This window comes from Urocitellus parryii, chromosome 13, assembly GCF_045843805.1.
Source record: "Urocitellus parryii isolate mUroPar1 chromosome 13, mUroPar1.hap1, whole genome shotgun sequence".
In the NCBI taxonomy this organism is placed as follows: Eukaryota; Metazoa; Chordata; class Mammalia; order Rodentia; family Sciuridae; genus Urocitellus; species Urocitellus parryii.
In genome coordinates, this window is record NC_135543.1 from 60,589,458 (window position 1) to 60,598,126 (window position 8,669).

Below are 8,669 nucleotides of genomic sequence, written 5' to 3' on the forward strand. Positions count from 1 at the left end.
CCCAAGAAAGAGAGTGTGCTGACTCCTGCGTCTCCCCTGTGTGGGTCCACTGCCCCCACACCTTGTCCTTCCTGGCTCGATGGCCAACTACTCTGACCTCCTAGCCTCTATCCATCCATGGTCCCCACCGTGGCATAAGCTTCTGAAGGCACAAATGGCCCCGTGTGGCTATACCCCTCCGGTTTCATGGTTCCTCGTGGAGAGAAGACCATGTTCCAGTTGTACAGGGCTGAGACCTGGCTGGGGTCCTGCCCCTGCCCGCTGCCCTGCCTGGCCTGGATGATGGTTCAGGGCAGTGCCAGGGAGGTGCAGGGACTGGGGGTGGGGACACAGCACCAGTGGTGGCCACAGACAGGGGCAGCCTGGAGGGCAGGCAGGGTTCTCCAGAGCACTTGTACACCTCTGTCTGCCATGGGGTCCTACCTGGGGCTCTCAGCAGCAGCCAGAATCAGAGGACTGGACAACTACCTTCCCTGTTGATCCTCTGGAGCTGTTGGAGGAAGGAGATAAAAGGAAAAGCTAAAAACAAAACGTAGGGAGAGGGGAGACATCAGCTAGGACTCACAAGTGCCCAGCAGGGCTGGTCCAGGCTCCTGACCGCTGTGCCAGTGCTTCCTATTGGCTCTGTCCCTGAGGACACCTGGCCCTGGGGCTTCCTAGAGGGCCATGGTGACACACCCCAGACTCCCACTCAGGAACCAGGCTTCCCTGGCGCCCTCTGCTCCTCCGCATTCTCTTGTCTCCCTGCCGGTCTCTCTGTGCCAGCGGCCCCCCAGGTCCTCAACTTCTCCTTTGGACACCAGACACAGTGTTCCCACAGCCACAGCCCTGCCCAGTGTGTGCAGGCCGCAGCTCACTTCCCTTCTCCCCATGGGCCTCCTCTCCAGAGGGTCTTGTTGCCCTTGGTCGGTTCCTGCCACCCGCTCTGCTTAGTTCTCAGGACAGAATGGCAAGGCAGCACCTGGCGGGTGCCAGGTGTGTCACGGGGCCACATAGGCCCAGTATGAGGACGTGGTGCTTGAGGAAGGTTCTAGAAGAGGCTGTGCCTTGACAATGGCTCACCCTCACTTCCCACCTGTGGGGATTAGCATGAATCCTGGAGACGAGCAGCCCCGGGGCTGTGTGAAGGATGTGGGAGTGGCCCACCTGTCTCCTCCAGCCTGAGCAGGTGCCAAGCTGTGGCACTTGTGACTTCAATTTTACGATTTTGGCTTTGGAGTCCAAAGCTGGAGCTGTAATTTAGACGAGCATCAACCAATCCGACTTCCAGTGTGGACGAGAGTATGTCTCTGATATTCCCTGTAGGCTTTTAAGACAACCGTCTTCTGCGGCTTGGCCAAGTCGCTTTGCTGTTTGATGCTAATGGCGCAGGGACCCACAGCTTCCTGGCTCGAGGCACGTGCTGCTGGGACCCTCATATAGAGTTTCCCAGTGGGCTTCCCTCCTCTCCGGAGGCAAGGATTCCCTTTCCAATTCTTAGGAAATATTGGATTGATTTTTGTTTCCTTCTTTTGGCACAGAGGAGAATTTACAAAGAACTTTGCTTCTGACAATAGTAGTTTTAGATCAAAAATTAAACCAACATTCATATTCGGATAGCAGTTTATACATTTTCACAAAACGGAATGTTCTGAGCTGACGCACAGTGTGGTGTTTGAAGCTGAAGTCCGGCTGATTTTACTGATGCACTCTGTTTGTGCACTGGTCAGATTTTGTCATATTCTGGAATCCTGGATTCTGTCCACAGAATCTTGATGAAACTGGGTTCTCAGGCTGGGGGCGCAGAGCGCCAGCTGTGTTCCCTGCTCGTCCAGATCTCTCAGCCAAAAGCCTTCATGTGCCAGGGGCGGGATCCACAGGGGTCTCTGGAGGGAGTTGCTTTTTAACAGGAGAGACGCACAGTGAATAACACTTTCTAAAATGACCAGCATGAGAGCTGCTACCCACGGGGCCGACCCACCTGAGGCTGTGTTGTGGGTGCCCGAGGGAGGGAGGGAGGGGAAGGAGCAGGGTCCCCAGTGCTGGGGCCAGGCGGGCCAGGCAGGGTCTGAGGGAGGCTTCTCGGTTGATAATGAGCCCTGGAGAGGACCTGGCTCAGACACCACCTGCCCTGGAGCAGACGTGAGTCTCTGAGCAACCAGCACAGAGCCTTCCAAGCTGGACGCTCAGGCTGTCCACTGGACAAGGGCGTCTTTGCCAAGGTCACTGTGGCATCTCCAATGTTGAAAAAGTGGCAACGGCTAAAGATTAATAACACAGAAACAAACAGAAAAGATGGATTTAGCCAAGGGGTACTTTCACATTGGATTCCGTTCTTTCCAGGGATCCATTTTCGAAAGTATTTGTGTGGCTATTGTGATTATCTGGGGACAACAGAGAAGACATTCTTATTTGAGGAGGGAGATTGGTAAGGATTAAAGAGTGTATTTGGGTTGATGCTTGTATTGTAAGCAACTCCAGGGAAGGGGGAGAGGAGGGTGCGGAGGGGACCAGGGCCGGCCTTGGTGGGGTGTGACCGCTCCTGCAGATGGCCCCAGACAAGCCCATGCACTCACATGCACACAGACACAAACAGGCCATGCACACACACACACACACCCCTCTTGGGGATAGCAGGGGATCATTCCAGAGGTGACACTGGCCTGGGTGAAGGACTCAGAACAGTCCCTCAGTGAGAAGTCCATGGGGGGCCCGAGGGAGGGAGGTGCAGCATAGGGGTCCCAGCTGGAAAGCTGTCACCCTGGGCAGCACAGGGGAAGGTCTGTCCCCAGTGTTCCAAGGTCACCCACAGGCGGAGGTCTTCCTGGCCTAAGCCCCCCTGTCTGGTTGGGCAGAGTGGCCAGGCAGGAAGAACCTGGAAGAGGGGGCTCTCCACTCTGCGAGAGGGCAACTTAGCCCCAGGGCAGGGGGAGACCCCAGAGGCGCTGCAGCAGACCCCTCGGGGAGAGGACAGCAAGGTCAAGGCCTGTGGCTCCCCTCCCACTCTCCCCATAGAAGTCCAGCTGAGAACATCCTTGCCTACGTTTTAAAAACCAGTTCCCTTTCATGTGGAGATGACACAATAATTGACATTGCTATAAAGAAATACAGCAATTTAGAGCATGAAACCTGAGTAGGCCTAACAGAGACCATCCAGACTCTGTTCAGGGGGACATGCTGCTTGCAGACGGCACCCTGGGGGCATTTACTGACACCTAATAACAGCCTCCTGGGATCACGTGAATTCTGGAGAGGGTCATTAAAAGCCTTTGATGGGCATGAGGCCTCCGGTGAATGACTGTTACCCAGGAGACTCACTGGCTTCAGTCTGCCTTTCATTAGCACATAATAATATCTCACTTTTATGGGAAGTTGCTTCAGTTGGTTTTCTTAATTAGGTTTAACTGAAGGATGAAAGTCCAAAGCCCTGAGAGGCACCCTGGGCTGAACAGTCATCCCACATAAAAAACCACATGCGTCACATGTGCAAGTCACAGAGAGTCTTATCTTCTAGAGATCCTGGGACCGGCAAAGACTCATCTCAGATGTGCCTGGGGTTGTGCATTTAACTGCAAGCCACCAAGCTTGGGCTGAATGTGGGGCAGAGCCACAGTATGTGACCCAGGTATCCTGCTCCATCTTCCAAAGAAACCTGCAGGGGTCAGTAAGTAGCTGGTGAAGGTCATCTGTACTCCCGGTCAGAAACGAGGCCTGGGGATAGACAAGTGGATTCTCCCTGGAGCAATCTCTCTGCTATCAGGAATATTTGCTCTTTTTTCCTGAGCAATTAATTTGTTCAAATCACATGAAATTTTCAGTCATGTTACCATTTAGCTTCTAGAAAGCCTAGCATTAAATACGACTCACCTTTTGCTGGGTTTCCTATTTGACAGCATATCCTGGGCCTCCCAAGGCCACATGGAGATTGTGCCTAGTTTCAGAGCCCCACATGCTGGTCGTCCAGATGTACTCAGCTATTTTTATATTCTGTTTGGTCTTGTTGAGCGGTAGGTGTTTCCATCAGCTGTCTTGAATCATTTCTGGAACAAAGTGTCGTATGAATAAGTAAATAAAGAAAAGCTGATTGCAATTTTAAAAAAAACTCAAGCAATTTAACCACACTCTCCAAACTAATGCAGTAAGATCAAAGCCAAGAAGGGAGAGCACCCGTCCAAAAGCACGTGCAATAAGCACTAAGATAAGCAAAATTAAATCTCAACAGCTGCTCCTCCCTCTACGTAGAAGCACCATCAGCCCAGGTGATGTCCCCCTTTATGGATGTCTGGCTGCCAGAGCTCTTTTGTCCTTGGCAGGAGTGAAACCCGGTGGCCCTGGCTCCAGGGACTCCCTGGACCTGCCCTGCATCTTGCCCTATGGCTGAGCTGGTTCTGTCCTGGCACTTATGTCTCTTCTGTGAGCTTTGATAAGCACTGAACCTGCCAAAGGTGAAGTATTTGAACAGGCACCTCATGCAGTTTTGTGGATCCAGGGAGAGGCATTCCATCCATGCCAGGCACCCAGGGGTGGAGCGGGCATGGCCTTTGAGTAGCTTGCAGATAGACACAAATGTAAATTATTTCTCTATGGAAAACTTTGAATCTTCTCAAGTTCTTCCACTGAGGGTTGGTTGAAGCCTTACCTTTTTAACGTTATGTAACACACAGGGGACAACTTTAGCTTCTCGGTCTTTAAGGATTCCAATACCAAAAGAGATTGTTGAGACTTAAAAGGATCACTTATTGACTCCCCCAGCACTGATCCAGGATAGGGGAAGGGGTTAGCCAGCTTTCCATTGCTGCAACAGATACCTGAGTTTATCCACTTATACAGGGAAAAGGTGGATTTGGGCTCACGGTTTTAGAAGTTTTAGCTCATTGTCAGCTGGAGCTGCGGCTTGGGGCCTGTGGCGGCAGGTCACGACAAAAGAGTGTGGCAGAACCAGAGAACCAGCCTGCTCCCCTGGTGGCTGGGAAGCAGAGAGAGGGAGGCCAGGGTCCCACTTCTCCTTGGAGAGCCCACCCCCAATGACTGGAGCACCTACCTGCAGGTCCCACCATGGAAGCTTCCCCCTCCCCCACCACAGCTCCACACTGGGGACCAAGGCTTTGCCCCATGAACCTTGGGGACACTGAAAGTCCACTAACCAGCAGGCAAGGACTAGTACCGAGATGGTTTTCGCTGGTCCATGTATGCATATTTTACTCAGCATTTCAGAGAAGCATCAGTTTATCAAGCTGGGGCTTGGCCGAGAGAGCCAGCACGGAACAGCAAGCGGTTCACCCCACCCAGGTAGGACGAGGCAGGTGCCGACAGCTTGTCCCTAAAAGAACAGCATTAGCAGCAGCACTTCTTCAGAAGCTTGCCATGCAAAGGGAGCATCTAAATGACTGGGACAGAACGAGAGCTGGGGAAACAGACTGACTCTGCCCAGCACGAGACACTCTCTGAAGAATGGCAGTGTCCCCACGTGGAGCAAGGTACTGGCAGAGTCCCTAGAAGTGTTCCAGTGACACTGGACATCCTCTGCCAGCTACGGAGGCCGTGATGGGAGAGCGGCTGGATGGAGAGCAGGGCTGGGCGGAGAGCCAGGGTCCTGTGCACATGAGGTCCTGATGCGGCTTATTTGCTTCTTGGGCAGTGGCAGGGTGCAATCTCACTGAGTGACCTACGTAATGTCAGTCCTGTAACAACTGGCGAGTACCAGACAGATATGAGAACTTTAGAATGAAGACTTAGGTCACACTAGCTAGGCCAGACTCATGGGTACATGCCGCGTCTTAGCATGACTGTTAGCGTGAAGAAGGATGTTGGGGCTTTGCCGAGTCCATGAGAGCAGCCAAAACACCGTTCTCATTCCTTGGTGGAGGGGTGTTTTGCAGGCAGTGCAATCTTGCACGCGAGTGGACCTACTTTATCATAGGGTCTGGCTGTGAAGACACAGGTCACCCAAAGGCACCAGGAACGATCTGCTAACTATTAAGAGCCACGTTTCCTTGCCATCAGCTGTTCCTGGGCCGTCTGGGACAAACTTACGACTGTGAGGATAGTTATAATATTCAAAATGCTCCTTTAGCATAAAAGTTATGAGGTATGCAAAGAAATAAGTAGGTCTGTTGGGGGTGGAGGACATTGTAAAGGAATTGTCCCTAAGGAAGTCCAGGCATTGGACTTACCAGACAAAGACCTGAATCAACTGTCTTAAATATGCTCAAAGAGCTGAAACAAACAAACAACAACAACAACAAAGACCTAAATGAAACCAGGAGAATGACTTCTCGCAGCACAGACTAGCTACAAAGAGAAAGGAAATGACCAAAAGGAACCAACAGAAATTCTGAAGCTGAAGGTACAGTAAATACTATTTAAAATTCACTAGATTACTTCAACAGCAGATTTGAACAGGCAGAAGAATCAGTGGTCTGGGAGTTATTTCATTTAAAATGATCCCATCTGAGAAGTAGAAAGAAGAGGGAGTAAATAAATCAACCTACGGGAACCTGTGTGGGACGCAGAGCAGACCTCTGTGCCATGGCAGGAGTCCCTGAAGGGGGAGAGAAGGAACGGACAGGTGGAGCACCAAAGACCACCCGCGTTCCCACTCGTGATGAGCACCTCGGATCTGCACCGTCCGCAGTCGCCCTGGCGTCCTCCAGGAGAAAACTCAGAGACAGCCACAGAGATGCACAGGAGAGAAGTGACACACAACAAGAGAGCATTGACCTGGCACATAGCAGAAGACCCTCAGGAGGCCGTCAGCAACCTTCTCCATGGAAACCATAAGACAGAAGCAGCCGAGGGACACCCTGAAAAGCTGAAAGGAAGAACTGTCAACCAAAAATCATAGACCAGGAAAATCCTTCCCTGTGAAGGAGAAATCAAGAATAGAGCAGGCTGAGGAGTCACCACCAGGAGACCCATCTGCCCTTGAAATGCTAGTGTGGCCCTCGAGCTGTAGCAGAGACCCTTCCACAGCAGCTGGAGGCCACAGGAGGAAAAGAGGAACACCACAAAGGTCACCGTCCGGGTGCCTAGGACACCCAGCATCACTGTTTCCACTCCTGAGGTCTCGCCTTCCTGTGTGATTTAAAATGTAAATACATAAGACATTGTTATAAAGCTGTCACTAGACACCCAGTGGTGAAAGATGCGATTTTTATGATGACAGCATAGAGGGGAAGCAAATGTAGAATTGAAGCAGAGTTTCAGAAGCTGTGTGGCTATTAATTAAAACTAAACTGTTAACAGATCTAACATGCTCATTGTAGACCCCCAGGACAACGACTAAGGAAACAACTGAAAAATAGATAAAAAGGTACACTAGAAAAAAATTATAAACACAAAAAATGTAGCAATGAAGAAACTGAGGAATAAAAACATATCAGAAATGAATGTTAAATATCAGAAGAAAGGCCTTAATTGTTGGTAATCGCTTTAAATGTAAATGAATCAAACTTTCCAATTAAAAATCAGAGTTTGGCATAATGGATGAAGAAATGTGCTAATTATTTTACTGTCTACAGAAGACTTGCTTTTAAAGACACAAACAGGTTCAAAAAAGAAGGATGGAAAAAGATATTCCAAGGCATTTTTAACAAAAAGAGAGTTAGGTGTTCATACTATTGCAAATCAGGAGACAGAGGAGCATTATATACTGATGCAGCTCAATCCACACAGAAGATGTTATTGTTGTTAAAACATGCCTATGGAACATCAGAACTTCAAAATATCGCATAAATATTGAGAGAATTGAAGGGAGGAACAGACAGTTCTACAACAATAAGTGGATATTTCAATGCCCCACTTTCAGTATCAGCAGAACAACCATGCAAAAGTTCAGTAAGGAGAGAACTTGAGAAGCACTATAATCCAGCGGGACCCAAGAGGCACCTATGGAGACCCCTCAAGAGCAGCAGGATGTACATTCTTCTCAAGGGTACTGCCACAGTCTTTAGGACTGTCACATGTCAGGACACAACAAAGAGTGAAGTCAGACAACACAAAGTATCTTCTCTGACAATAATGAATCAAGTTAGAAATCACTAACAGGATGAAAACTGGGAAACTCACAAATATGTGGAAATTAGACAACACATTCTTAAACATCAGTGTAGCAAAGAAGAAATTTCAAAGGGAAAAAGGAAAATTTGTTGAGACAAATGAAAACAATAAAACATGATATGCAGCCAAAGCAGTGCTCAGAGGGAAATTCATAGCTAAAGGCTGCATTTAAAGAGAAGGACAGGCCAGGTGCTATGGTGCACGCCTGTAATCCTAGTGGCTCAGGAGGCTGAGCTAGAAGGATTGCTGGGTCAAAACCAGCCTCAGTAACTTAGAGATGCCCTAAGCAACTCAGTGAGAACCTGTCTCCAATAAAATATTTAAAAAAGGACTGAAGATGTGGCTCAGTGGTTGAGCACCCCTGGGTTCATCCCTGGTACCAAAAAAAAAAAAATATCAAAACAACAACAATAAAAAAGGATGATCCCAAATCAATAGCCTAACCGGACACATCTAGGAACTGGAAAATGAAGGGCAAGCTACATCCAAAGTTGGCAGAAGAAACAGAAATAAAGAAACACAAGAGATGAGTTTATGGATAGATGAAATAGAGGACAGGAGGATAGATACAGTGACCTTAGCACAGGTGGCTGCTTAAAAATAAATCAACAGAGAGAAGATCCAAATTGCCA